Genomic DNA, 13,248 nt, shown 5'->3' with positions numbered 1-13,248 from the left:
TGAATCTATGCGAGAAATACTTCACGAGTGACTGGTGGTAAAATGTCGCTGTCCTGGATGAATTAGGGAAGTATCCACAATAGTTGCCTGCATGCGGAACCCCGGAAGAGTCAACCAGACGTTGCAGTCTGGTAACCACCGAGACACATCCGTTTATCTAGCTGCGAGGCTGGCTAGTCCCACTGATTTGCCCTGACGAAGCTCCGTACGTAGAGGAGTAAGAAACACGTCGGGTGCGATGACGTCATTCGCTCTGATGTCTCGGCAGGCAGGCACGCACACGCGTTGAGCGGTTCTCATCCTTCCCTTCCACCCCCCCCCCCACCCACCCACCCAACTCAACCCTGTTTTGTATTCTGAGTGTAGCTAGCAATAGCCTCAGAATAATGTAGATTGAATTATTTAGCGTACAGGACACTACAGTCCACACAAAGGTATATGGCCTACCTTGAATGTCAAGAACATAGTGAGGCGAAACCCTTGCTTGCTTCAAAAGGTAAGCCATTTGTGTGTGTCATTTGATTTCTCATCTCTGTCTACACATATTTCCCAATCCAGAGCATTGGCCTTCAACCATGACAACAGGGACGCATTCACGGGCATCGTGAACGGCAATTAAAGGAAAAAGGATGCATTGGCCGGGAATCGAACCCGAATTCTACCACTGAACCACCAATGCTGCACTGCAATGAAGGATACAGTTCGCAGAGGCCATCGTGAAAAGAAACGCCGATGTCAACAATCAGAGAGGATATACCAGCATGCGACAACACATTCCAGTGGCCTAAATGAAAGTTTAACCTTCGCACACCTTTCAAGGGATCCTGGTGTCACAAGCGGTAAAAGGAAACATCGTGACTGACTGACCAAAAGATGGGCTTGTGAGCGCTACCCAACCACCTCCAATGGTTTCATTACTATAACGGCAATATAATATGGCACATTGCAATATGTCGCGGTATATATCAAGTTTGGCCGGGCGGCACTATGTTGCAATGATTAAGGAAAGTCATCTGAACGACCAACCATCAGCTCAAAGATGATAAAGATAGCAGTGCCAACTGTGACTGTTCCCTGCCGGTACTGAGCGTGGGATGATACCGCATGCTATATGGTTTTAAATGTTTTAACCTAGCCGTCAGTTAAATGGTGATAATTCCCATGCGCGGTATTATCGATACACGCTTTGAATCTATGCGAGAAATACTTCACGAGTGACTGGTGGTAAAATGTCGCTGTCCTGGATGAATTAGGGAAGTATCCACAATAGTTGCCTGCATGCGGAACCCCGGAAGAGTCAACCAGACGTTGCAGTCTGGTAACCACCGAGACACATCCGTTTATCTAGCTGCGAGGCTGGCTAGTCCCACTGATTTGCCCTGACGAAGCTCCGTACGTAGAGGAGTAAGAAACACGTCGGGTGCGATGACGTCATTCGCTCTGATGTCTCGGCAGGCAGGCACGCACACGCGTTGAGCGGTTCTCATCCTTCCCTTCCACCCCCCCCCCCACCCACCCACCCAACTCAACCCTGTTTTGTATTCTGAGTGTAGCTAGCAATAGCCTCAGAATAATGTAGATTGAATTATTTAGCGTACAGGACACTACAGTCCACACAAAGGTATATGGCCTACCTTGAATGTCAAGAACATAGTGAGGCGAAACCCTTGCTTGCTTCAAAAGGTAAGCCATTTGTGTGTGTCATTTGATTTCTCATCTCTGTCTACACATATTTCCCAATCCAGAGCATTGGCCTTCAACCATGACAACAGGGACGCATTCACGGGCATCGTGAACGGCAATTAAAGGAAAAAGGATGCATTGGCCGGGAATCGAACCCGAATTCTACCACTGAACCACCAATGCTGCACTGCAATGAAGGATACAGTTCGCAGAGGCCATCGTGAAAAGAAACGCCGATGTCAACAATCAGAGAGGATATACCAGCATGCGACAACACATTCCAGTGGCCTAAATGAAAGTTTAACCTTCGCACACCTTTCAAGGGATCCTGGTGTCACAAGCGGTAAAAGGAAACATCGTGACTGACTGACCAAAAGATGGGCTTGTGAGCGCTACCCAACCACCTCCAATGGTTTCATTACTATAACGGCAATATAATATGGCACATTGCAATATGTCGCGGTATATATCAAGTTTGGCCGGGCGGCACTATGTTGCAATGATTAAGGAAAGTCATCTGAACGACCAACCATCAGCTCAAAGATGATAAAGATAGCAGTGCCAACTGTGACTGTTCCCTGCCGGTACTGAGCGTGGGATGATACCGCATGCTATATGGTTTTAAATGTTTTAACCTAGCCGTCAGTTAAATGGTGATAATTCCCATGCGCGGTATTATCGATACACGCTTTGAATCTATGCGAGAAATACTTCACGAGTGACTGGTGGTAAAATGTCGCTGTCCTGGATGAATTAGGGAAGTATCCACAATAGTTGCCTGCATGCGGAACCCCGGAAGAGTCAACCAGACGTTGCAGTCTGGTAACCACCGAGACACATCCGTTTATCTAGCTGCGAGGCTGGCTAGTCCCACTGATTTGCCCTGACGAAGCTCCGTACGTAGAGGAGTAAGAAACACGTCGGGTGCGATGACGTCATTCGCTCTGATGTCTCGGCAGGCAGGCACGCACACGCGTTGAGCGGTTCTCATCCTTCCCTTCCACCCACCCCCCCCCCACCCACCCAACTCAACCCTGTTTTGTATTCTGAGTGTAGCTAGCAATAGCCTCAGAATAATGTAGATTGAATTATTTAGCGTACAGGACACTACAGTCCACACAAAGGTATATGGCCTACCTTGAATGTCAAGAACATAGTGAGGCGAAACCCTTGCTTGCTTCAAAAGGTAAGCCATTTGTGTGTGTCATTTGATTTCTCATCTCTGTCTACACATATTTCCCAATCCAGAGCATTGGCCTTCAACCATGACAACAGGGACGCATTCACGGGCATCGTGAACGGCAATTAAAGGAAAAAGGATGCATTGGCCGGGAATCGAACCCGAATTCTACCACTGAACCACCAATGCTGCACTGCAATGAAGGATACAGTTCGCAGAGGCCATCGTGAAAAGAAACGCCGATGTCAACAATCAGAGAGGATATACCAGCATGCGACAACACATTCCAGTGGCCTAAATGAAAGTTTAACCTTCGCACACCTTTCAAGGGATCCTGGTGTCACAAGCGGTAAAAGGAAACATCGTGACTGACTGACCAAAAGATGGGCTTGTGAGCGCTACCCAACCACCTCCAATGGTTTCATTACTATAACGGCAATATAATATGGCACATTGCAATATGTCGCGGTATATATCAAGTTTGGCCGGGCGGCACTATGTTGCAATGATTAAGGAAAGTCATCTGAACGACCAACCATCAGCTCAAAGATGATAAAGATAGCAGTGCCAACTGTGACTGTTCCCTGCCGGTACTGAGCGTGGGATGATACCGCATGCTATATGGTTTTAAATGTTTTAACCTAGCCGTCAGTTAAATGGTGATAATTCCCATGCGCGGTATTATCGATACACGCTTTGAATCTATGCGAGAAATACTTCACGAGTGACTGGTGGTAAAATGTCGCTGTCCTGGATGAATTAGGGAAGTATCCACAATAGTTGCCTGCATGCGGAACCCCGGAAGAGTCAACCAGACGTTGCAGTCTGGTAACCACCGAGACACATCCGTTTATCTAGCTGCGAGGCTGGCTAGTCCCACTGATTTGCCCTGACGAAGCTCCGTACGTAGAGGAGTAAGAAACACGTCGGGTGCGATGACGTCATTCGCTCTGATGTCTCGGCAGGCAGGCACGCACACGCGTTGAGCGGTTCTCATCCTTCCCTTCCACCCCCCCCCCCACCCACCCACCCAACTCAACCCTGTTTTGTATTCTGAGTGTAGCTAGCAATAGCCTCAGAATAATGTAGATTGAATTATTTAGCGTACAGGACACTACAGTCCACACAAAGGTATATGGCCTACCTTGAATGTCAAGAACATAGTGAGGCGAAACCCTTGCTTGCTTCAAAAGGTAAGCCATTTGTGTGTGTCATTTGATTTCTCATCTCTGTCTACACATATTTCCCAATCCAGAGCATTGGCCTTCAACCATGACAACAGGGACGCATTCACGGGCATCGTGAACGGCAATTAAAGGAAAAAGGATGCATTGGCCGGGAATCGAACCCGAATTCTACCACTGAACCACCAATGCTGCACTGCAATGAAGGATACAGTTCGCAGAGGCCATCGTGAAAAGAAACGCCGATGTCAACAATCAGAGAGGATATACCAGCATGCGACAACACATTCCAGTGGCCTAAATGAAAGTTTAACCTTCGCACACCTTTCAAGGGATCCTGGTGTCACAAGCGGTAAAAGGAAACATCGTGACTGACTGACCAAAAGATGGGCTTGTGAGCGCTACCCAACCACCTCCAATGGTTTCATTACTATAACGGCAATATAATATGGCACATTGCAATATGTCGCGGTATATATCAAGTTTGGCCGGGCGGCACTATGTTGCAATGATTAAGGAAAGTCATCTGAACGACCAACCATCAGCTCAAAGATGATAAAGATAGCAGTGCCAACTGTGACTGTTCCCTGCCGGTACTGAGCGTGGGATGATACCGCATGCTATATGGTTTTAAATGTTTTAACCTAGCCGTCAGTTAAATGGTGATAATTCCCATGCGCGGTATTATCGATACACGCTTTGAATCTATGCGAGAAATACTTCACGAGTGACTGGTGGTAAAATGTCGCTGTCCTGGATGAATTAGGGAAGTATCCACAATAGTTGCCTGCATGCGGAACCCCGGAAGAGTCAACCAGACGTTGCAGTCTGGTAACCACCGAGACACATCCGTTTATCTAGCTGCGAGGCTGGCTAGTCCCACTGATTTGCCCTGACGAAGCTCCGTACGTAGAGGAGTAAGAAACACGTCGGGTGCGATGACGTCATTCGCTCTGATGTCTCGGCAGGCAGGCACGCACACGCGTTGAGCGGTTCTCATCCTTCCCTTCCACCCACCCCCCCCCCACCCACCCAACTCAACCCTGTTTTGTATTCTGAGTGTAGCTAGCAATAGCCTCAGAATAATGTAGATTGAATTATTTAGCGTACAGGACACTACAGTCCACACAAAGGTATATGGCCTACCTTGAATGTCAAGAACATAGTGAGGCGAAACCCTTGCTTGCTTCAAAAGGTAAGCCATTTGTGTGTGTCATTTGATTTCTCATCTCTGTCTACACATATTTCCCAATCCAGAGCATTGGCCTTCAACCATGACAACAGGGACGCATTCACGGGCATCGTGAACGGCAATTAAAGGAAAAAGGATGCATTGGCCGGGAATCGAACCCGGGCCTCCCGCGTGGCAGGCGAGAATTCTACCACTGAACCACCAATGCTGCACTGCAATGAAGGATACAGTTCGCAGAGGCCATCGTGAAAAGAAACGCCGATGTCAACAATCAGAGAGGATATACCAGCATGCGACAACACATTCCAGTGGCCTAAATGAAAGTTTAACCTTCGCACACCTTTCAAGGGATCCTGGTGTCACAAGCGGTAAAAGGAAACATCGTGACTGACTGACCAAAAGATGGGCTTGTGAGCGCTACCCAACCACCTCCAATGGTTTCATTACTATAACGGCAATATAATATGGCACATTGCAATATGTCGCGGTATATATCAAGTTTGGCCGGGCGGCACTATGTTGCAATGATTAAGGAAAGTCATCTGAACGACCAACCATCAGCTCAAAGATGATAAAGATAGCAGTGCCAACTGTGACTGTTCCCTGCCGGTACTGAGCGTGGGATGATACCGCATGCTATATGGTTTTAAATGTTTTAACCTAGCCGTCAGTTAAATGGTGATAATTCCCATGCGCGGTATTATCGATACACGCTTTGAATCTATGCGAGAAATACTTCACGAGTGACTGGTGGTAAAATGTCGCTGTCCTGGATGAATTAGGGAAGTATCCACAATAGTTGCCTGCATGCGGAACCCCGGAAGAGTCAACCAGACGTTGCAGTCTGGTAACCACCGAGACACATCCGTTTATCTAGCTGCGAGGCTGGCTAGTCCCACTGATTTGCCCTGACGAAGCTCCGTACGTAGAGGAGTAAGAAACACGTCGGGTGCGATGACGTCATTCGCTCTGATGTCTCGGCAGGCAGGCACGCACACGCGTTGAGCGGTTCTCATCCTTCCCTTCCACCCCCCCCCCCACCCACCCACCCAACTCAACCCTGTTTTGTATTCTGAGTGTAGCTAGCAATAGCCTCAGAATAATGTAGATTGAATTATTTAGCGTACAGGACACTACAGTCCACACAAAGGTATATGGCCTACCTTGAATGTCAAGAACATAGTGAGGCGAAACCCTTGCTTGCTTCAAAAGGTAAGCCATTTGTGTGTGTCATTTGATTTCTCATCTCTGTCTACACATATTTCCCAATCCAGAGCATTGGCCTTCAACCATGACAACAGGGACGCATTCACGGGCATCGTGAACGGCAATTAAAGGAAAAAGGATGCATTGGCCGGGAATCGAACCCGAATTCTACCACTGAACCACCAATGCTGCACTGCAATGAAGGATACAGTTCGCAGAGGCCATCGTGAAAAGAAACGCCGATGTCAACAATCAGAGAGGATATACCAGCATGCGACAACACATTCCAGTGGCCTAAATGAAAGTTTAACCTTCGCACACCTTTCAAGGGATCCTGGTGTCACAAGCGGTAAAAGGAAACATCGTGACTGACTGACCAAAAGATGGGCTTGTGAGCGCTACCCAACCACCTCCAATGGTTTCATTACTATAACGGCAATATAATATGGCACATTGCAATATGTCGCGGTATATATCAAGTTTGGCCGGGCGGCACTATGTTGCAATGATTAAGGAAAGTCATCTGAACGACCAACCATCAGCTCAAAGATGATAAAGATAGCAGTGCCAACTGTGACTGTTCCCTGCCGGTACTGAGCGTGGGATGATACCGCATGCTATATGGTTTTAAATGTTTTAACCTAGCCGTCAGTTAAATGGTGATAATTCCCATGCGCGGTATTATCGATACACGCTTTGAATCTATGCGAGAAATACTTCACGAGTGACTGGTGGTAAAATGTCGCTGTCCTGGATGAATTAGGGAAGTATCCACAATAGTTGCCTGCATGCGGAACCCCGGAAGAGTCAACCAGACGTTGCAGTCTGGTAACCACCGAGACACATCCGTTTATCTAGCTGCGAGGCTGGCTAGTCCCACTGATTTGCCCTGACGAAGCTCCGTACGTAGAGGAGTAAGAAACACGTCGGGTGCGATGACGTCATTCGCTCTGATGTCTCGGCAGGCAGGCACGCACACGCGTTGAGCGGTTCTCATCCTTCCCTTCCACCCCCCCCCCCACCCACCCACCCAACTCAACCCTGTTTTGTATTCTGAGTGTAGCTAGCAATAGCCTCAGAATAATGTAGATTGAATTATTTAGCGTACAGGACACTACAGTCCACACAAAGGTATATGGCCTACCTTGAATGTCAAGAACATAGTGAGGCGAAACCCTTGCTTGCTTCAAAAGGTAAGCCATTTGTGTGTGTCATTTGATTTCTCATCTCTGTCTACACATATTTCCCAATCCAGAGCATTGGCCTTCAACCATGACAACAGGGACGCATTCACGGGCATCGTGAACGGCAATTAAAGGAAAAAGGATGCATTGGCCGGGAATCGAACCCGAATTCTACCACTGAACCACCAATGCTGCACTGCAATGAAGGATACAGTTCGCAGAGGCCATCGTGAAAAGAAACGCCGATGTCAACAATCAGAGAGGATATACCAGCATGCGACAACACATTCCAGTGGCCTAAATGAAAGTTTAACCTTCGCACACCTTTCAAGGGATCCTGGTGTCACAAGCGGTAAAAGGAAACATCGTGACTGACTGACCAAAAGATGGGCTTGTGAGCGCTACCCAACCACCTCCAATGGTTTCATTACTATAACGGCAATATAATATGGCACATTGCAATATGTCGCGGTATATATCAAGTTTGGCCGGGCGGCACTATGTTGCAATGATTAAGGAAAGTCATCTGAACGACCAACCATCAGCTCAAAGATGATAAAGATAGCAGTGCCAACTGTGACTGTTCCCTGCCGGTACTGAGCGTGGGATGATACCGCATGCTATATGGTTTTAAATGTTTTAACCTAGCCGTCAGTTAAATGGTGATAATTCCCATGCGCGGTATTATCGATACACGCTTTGAATCTATGCGAGAAATACTTCACGAGTGACTGGTGGTAAAATGTCGCTGTCCTGGATGAATTAGGGAAGTATCCACAATAGTTGCCTGCATGCGGAACCCCGGAAGAGTCAACCAGACGTTGCAGTCTGGTAACCACCGAGACACATCCGTTTATCTAGCTGCGAGGCTGGCTAGTCCCACTGATTTGCCCTGACGAAGCTCCGTACGTAGAGGAGTAAGAAACACGTCGGGTGCGATGACGTCATTCGCTCTGATGTCTCGGCAGGCAGGCACGCACACGCGTTGAGCGGTTCTCATCCTTCCCTTCCACCCACCCCCCCCCCACCCACCCAACTCAACCCTGTTTTGTATTCTGAGTGTAGCTAGCAATAGCCTCAGAATAATGTAGATTGAATTATTTAGCGTACAGGACACTACAGTCCACACAAAGGTATATGGCCTACCTTGAATGTCAAGAACATAGTGAGGCGAAACCCTTGCTTGCTTCAAAAGGTAAGCCATTTGTGTGTGTCATTTGATTTCTCATCTCTGTCTACACATATTTCCCAATCCAGAGCATTGGCCTTCAACCATGACAACAGGGACGCATTCACGGGCATCGTGAACGGCAATTAAAGGAAAAAGGATGCATTGGCCGGGAATCGAACCCGAATTCTACCACTGAACCACCAATGCTGCACTGCAATGAAGGATACAGTTCGCAGAGGCCATCGTGAAAAGAAACGCCGATGTCAACAATCAGAGAGGATATACCAGCATGCGACAACACATTCCAGTGGCCTAAATGAAAGTTTAACCTTCGCACACCTTTCAAGGGATCCTGGTGTCACAAGCGGTAAAAGGAAACATCGTGACTGACTGACCAAAAGATGGGCTTGTGAGCGCTACCCAACCACCTCCAATGGTTTCATTACTATAACGGCAATATAATATGGCACATTGCAATATGTCGCGGTATATATCAAGTTTGGCCGGGCGGCACTATGTTGCAATGATTAAGGAAAGTCATCTGAACGACCAACCATCAGCTCAAAGATGATAAAGATAGCAGTGCCAACTGTGACTGTTCCCTGCCGGTACTGAGCGTGGGATGATACCGCATGCTATATGGTTTTAAATGTTTTAACCTAGCCGTCAGTTAAATGGTGATAATTCCCATGCGCGGTATTATCGATACACGCTTTGAATCTATGCGAGAAATACTTCACGAGTGACTGGTGGTAAAATGTCGCTGTCCTGGATGAATTAGGGAAGTATCCACAATAGTTGCCTGCATGCGGAACCCCGGAAGAGTCAACCAGACGTTGCAGTCTGGTAACCACCGAGACACATCCGTTTATCTAGCTGCGAGGCTGGCTAGTCCCACTGATTTGCCCTGACGAAGCTCCGTACGTAGAGGAGTAAGAAACACGTCGGGTGCGATGACGTCATTCGCTCTGATGTCTCGGCAGGCAGGCACGCACACGCGTTGAGCGGTTCTCATCCTTCCCTTCCACCCACCCCCCCCCCACCCACCCAACTCAACCCTGTTTTGTATTCTGAGTGTAGCTAGCAATAGCCTCAGAATAATGTAGATTGAATTATTTAGCGTACAGGACACTACAGTCCACACAAAGGTATATGGCCTACCTTGAATGTCAAGAACATAGTGAGGCGAAACCCTTGCTTGCTTCAAAAGGTAAGCCATTTGTGTGTGTCATTTGATTTCTCATCTCTGTCTACACATATTTCCCAATCCAGAGCATTGGCCTTCAACCATGACAACAGGGACGCATTCACGGGCATCGTGAACGGCAATTAAAGGAAAAAGGATGCATTGGCCGGGAATCGAACCCGGGCCTCCCGCGTGGCAGGCGAGAATTCTACCACTGAACCACCAATGCTGCACTGCAATGAAGGATACAGTTCGCAGAGGCCATCGTGAAAAGAAACGCCGATGTCAACAATCAGAGAGGATATACCAGCATGCGACAACACATTCCAGTGGCCTAAATGAAAGTTTAACCTTCGCACACCTTTCAAGGGATCCTGGTGTCACAAGCGGTAAAAGGAAACATCGTGACTGACTGACCAAAAGATGGGCTTGTGAGCGCTACCCAACCACCTCCAATGGTTTCATTACTATAACGGCAATATAATATGGCACATTGCAATATGTCGCGGTATATATCAAGTTTGGCCGGGCGGCACTATGTTGCAATGATTAAGGAAAGTCATCTGAACGACCAACCATCAGCTCAAAGATGATAAAGATAGCAGTGCCAACTGTGACTGTTCCCTGCCGGTACTGAGCGTGGGATGATACCGCATGCTATATGGTTTTAAATGTTTTAACCTAGCCGTCAGTTAAATGGTGATAATTCCCATGCGCGGTATTATCGATACACGCTTTGAATCTATGCGAGAAATACTTCACGAGTGACTGGTGGTAAAATGTCGCTGTCCTGGATGAATTAGGGAAGTATCCACAATAGTTGCCTGCATGCGGAACCCCGGAAGAGTCAACCAGACGTTGCAGTCTGGTAACCACCGAGACACATCCGTTTATCTAGCTGCGAGGCTGGCTAGTCCCACTGATTTGCCCTGACGAAGCTCCGTACGTAGAGGAGTAAGAAACACGTCGGGTGCGATGACGTCATTCGCTCTGATGTCTCGGCAGGCAGGCACGCACACGCGTTGAGCGGTTCTCATCCTTCCCTTCCACCCACCCCCCCCCCACCCACCCAACTCAACCCTGTTTTGTATTCTGAGTGTAGCTAGCAATAGCCTCAGAATAATGTAGATTGAATTATTTAGCGTACAGGACACTACAGTCCACACAAAGGTATATGGCCTACCTTGAATGTCAAGAACATAGTGAGGCGAAACCCTTGCTTGCTTCAAAAGGTAAGCCATTTGTGTGTGTCATTTGATTTCTCATCTCTGTCTACACATATTTCCCAATCCAGAGCATTGGCCTTCAACCATGACAACAGGGACGCATTCACGGGCATCGTGAACGGCAATTAAAGGAAAAAGGATGCATTGGCCGGGAATCGAACCCGGGCCTCCCGCGTGGCAGGCGAGAATTCTACCACTGAACCACCAATGCTGCACTGCAATGAAGGATACAGTTCGCAGAGGCCATCGTGAAAAGAAACGCCGATGTCAACAATCAGAGAGGATATACCAGCATGCGACAACACATTCCAGTGGCCTAAATGAAAGTTTAACCTTCGCACACCTTTCAAGGGATCCTGGTGTCACAAGCGGTAAAAGGAAACATCGTGACTGACTGACCAAAAGATGGGCTTGTGAGCGCTACCCAACCACCTCCAATGGTTTCATTACTATAACGGCAATATAATACAGTCCACACAAAGGTATATGGCCTACCTTGAATGTCAAGAACATAGTGAGGCGAAACCCTTGCTTGCTTCAAAAGGTAAGCCATTTGTGTGTGTCATTTGATTTCTCATCTCTGTCTACACATATTTCCCAATCCAGAGCATTGGCCTTCAACCATGACAACAGGGACGCATTCACGGGCATCGTGAACGGCAATTAAAGGAAAAAGGATGCATTGGCCGGGAATCGAACCCGGGCCTCCCGCGTGGCAGGCGAGAATTCTACCACTGAACCACCAATGCTGCACTGCAATGAAGGATACAGTTCGCAGAGGCCATCGTGAAAAGAAACGCCGATGTCAACAATCAGAGAGGATATACCAGCATGCGACAACACATTCCAGTGGCCTAAATGAAAGTTTAACCTTCGCACACCTTTCAAGGGATCCTGGTGTCACAAGCGGTAAAAGGAAACATCGTGACTGACTGACCAAAAGATGGGCTTGTGAGCGCTACCCAACCACCTCCAATGGTTTCATTACTATAACGGCAATATAATATGGCACATTGCAATATGTCGCGGTATATATCAAGTTTGGCCGGGCGGCACTATGTTGCAATGATTAAGGAAAGTCATCTGAACGACCAACCATCAGCTCAAAGATGATAAAGATAGCAGTGCCAACTGTGACTGTTCCCTGCCGGTACTGAGCGTGGGATGATACCGCATGCTATATGGTTTTAAATGTTTTAACCTAGCCGTCAGTTAAATGGTGATAATTCCCATGCGCGGTATTATCGATACACGCTTTGAATCTATGCGAGAAATACTTCACGAGTGACTGGTGGTAAAATGTCGCTGTCCTGGATGAATTAGGGAAGTATCCACAATAGTTGCCTGCATGCGGAACCCCGGAAGAGTCAACCAGACGTTGCAGTCTGGTAACCACCGAGACACATCCGTTTATCTAGCTGCGAGGCTGGCTAGTCCCACTGATTTGCCCTGACGAAGCTCCGTACTGCACCGACACACTTTATTCGAGCAAATACCCGGTATGTACCTGGCAGATACCTGGAATGCGCCGCTCCTCACCTCTGACAAGCCCCGTTGCATTTGCCTTCCCAGCCTGGGTTCATGCCTGGCTGATGGGCGGCTGATCTGTTAAATGATAATGATTAGGATTTAATAGGCTGCAATGCTTCGCGTGTCTACCAGATGGCATAAATTCATGAATTGTAATGCAGTATATATATATGTACTGTGCAGTATTGCAGCCAGCGGGAATAAAATGCTTCAATCCCTGCTGGAAAATAACTCAATGCACTCGGGCAGAAAACAGTCACAAACCTCAATACACCCGGGTATACCCGAATTCGTGGGACTAGCCCAGCTCGAATAAAGTGTGTCGCCAGTGTACGTAGAGGAGTAAGAAACACGTCGGGTGCGATGACGTCATTCGCTCTGATGTCTCGGCAGGCAGGCACGCACACGCGTTGAGCGGTTCTCATCCTTCCCTTCCACCCCCCCCCCCACCCACCCACCCACCCACCCACCCACCCACCCACCCAACTCAACCCTGTTTTGTATTC

General features: G+C 47.9%; 4 non-coding genes across 4 annotated transcripts; all 4 read right to left on the bottom strand.

Moving 5' to 3' along the window:
* Window positions 1-5,376: 5,376 nt before the first annotated feature.
* On the bottom strand, window positions 5,377-5,447 carry TRNAG-GCC (transfer RNA glycine (anticodon GCC)). Its single transcript has one exon. It is a non-coding gene; the product is annotated as a tRNA-Gly (tRNA).
* Window positions 5,448-10,144: 4,697 nt separating this feature from the next.
* TRNAG-GCC (transfer RNA glycine (anticodon GCC)) lies at window positions 10,145-10,215 on the bottom strand. The gene has a single exon. It is a non-coding gene; the product is annotated as a tRNA-Gly (tRNA).
* Window positions 10,216-11,352: 1,137 nt separating this feature from the next.
* TRNAG-GCC (transfer RNA glycine (anticodon GCC)) lies at window positions 11,353-11,423 on the bottom strand. Its single transcript has one exon. It is a non-coding gene; the product is annotated as a tRNA-Gly (tRNA).
* Window positions 11,424-11,890: 467 nt separating this feature from the next.
* Window positions 11,891-11,961, bottom strand: TRNAG-GCC (transfer RNA glycine (anticodon GCC)). The gene has a single exon. It is a non-coding gene; the product is annotated as a tRNA-Gly (tRNA).
* Window positions 11,962-13,248: the final 1,287 nt, after the last annotated feature.

Source organism: Ascaphus truei, unplaced genomic scaffold (assembly GCF_040206685.1).
Source record: "Ascaphus truei isolate aAscTru1 unplaced genomic scaffold, aAscTru1.hap1 HAP1_SCAFFOLD_537, whole genome shotgun sequence".
Classification (NCBI taxonomy): Eukaryota; Metazoa; Chordata; class Amphibia; order Anura; family Ascaphidae; genus Ascaphus; species Ascaphus truei.
The sequence above is the reverse complement of the archived record's forward strand: the minus strand, read 5'-3'. Positions and strand labels throughout refer to the sequence as shown.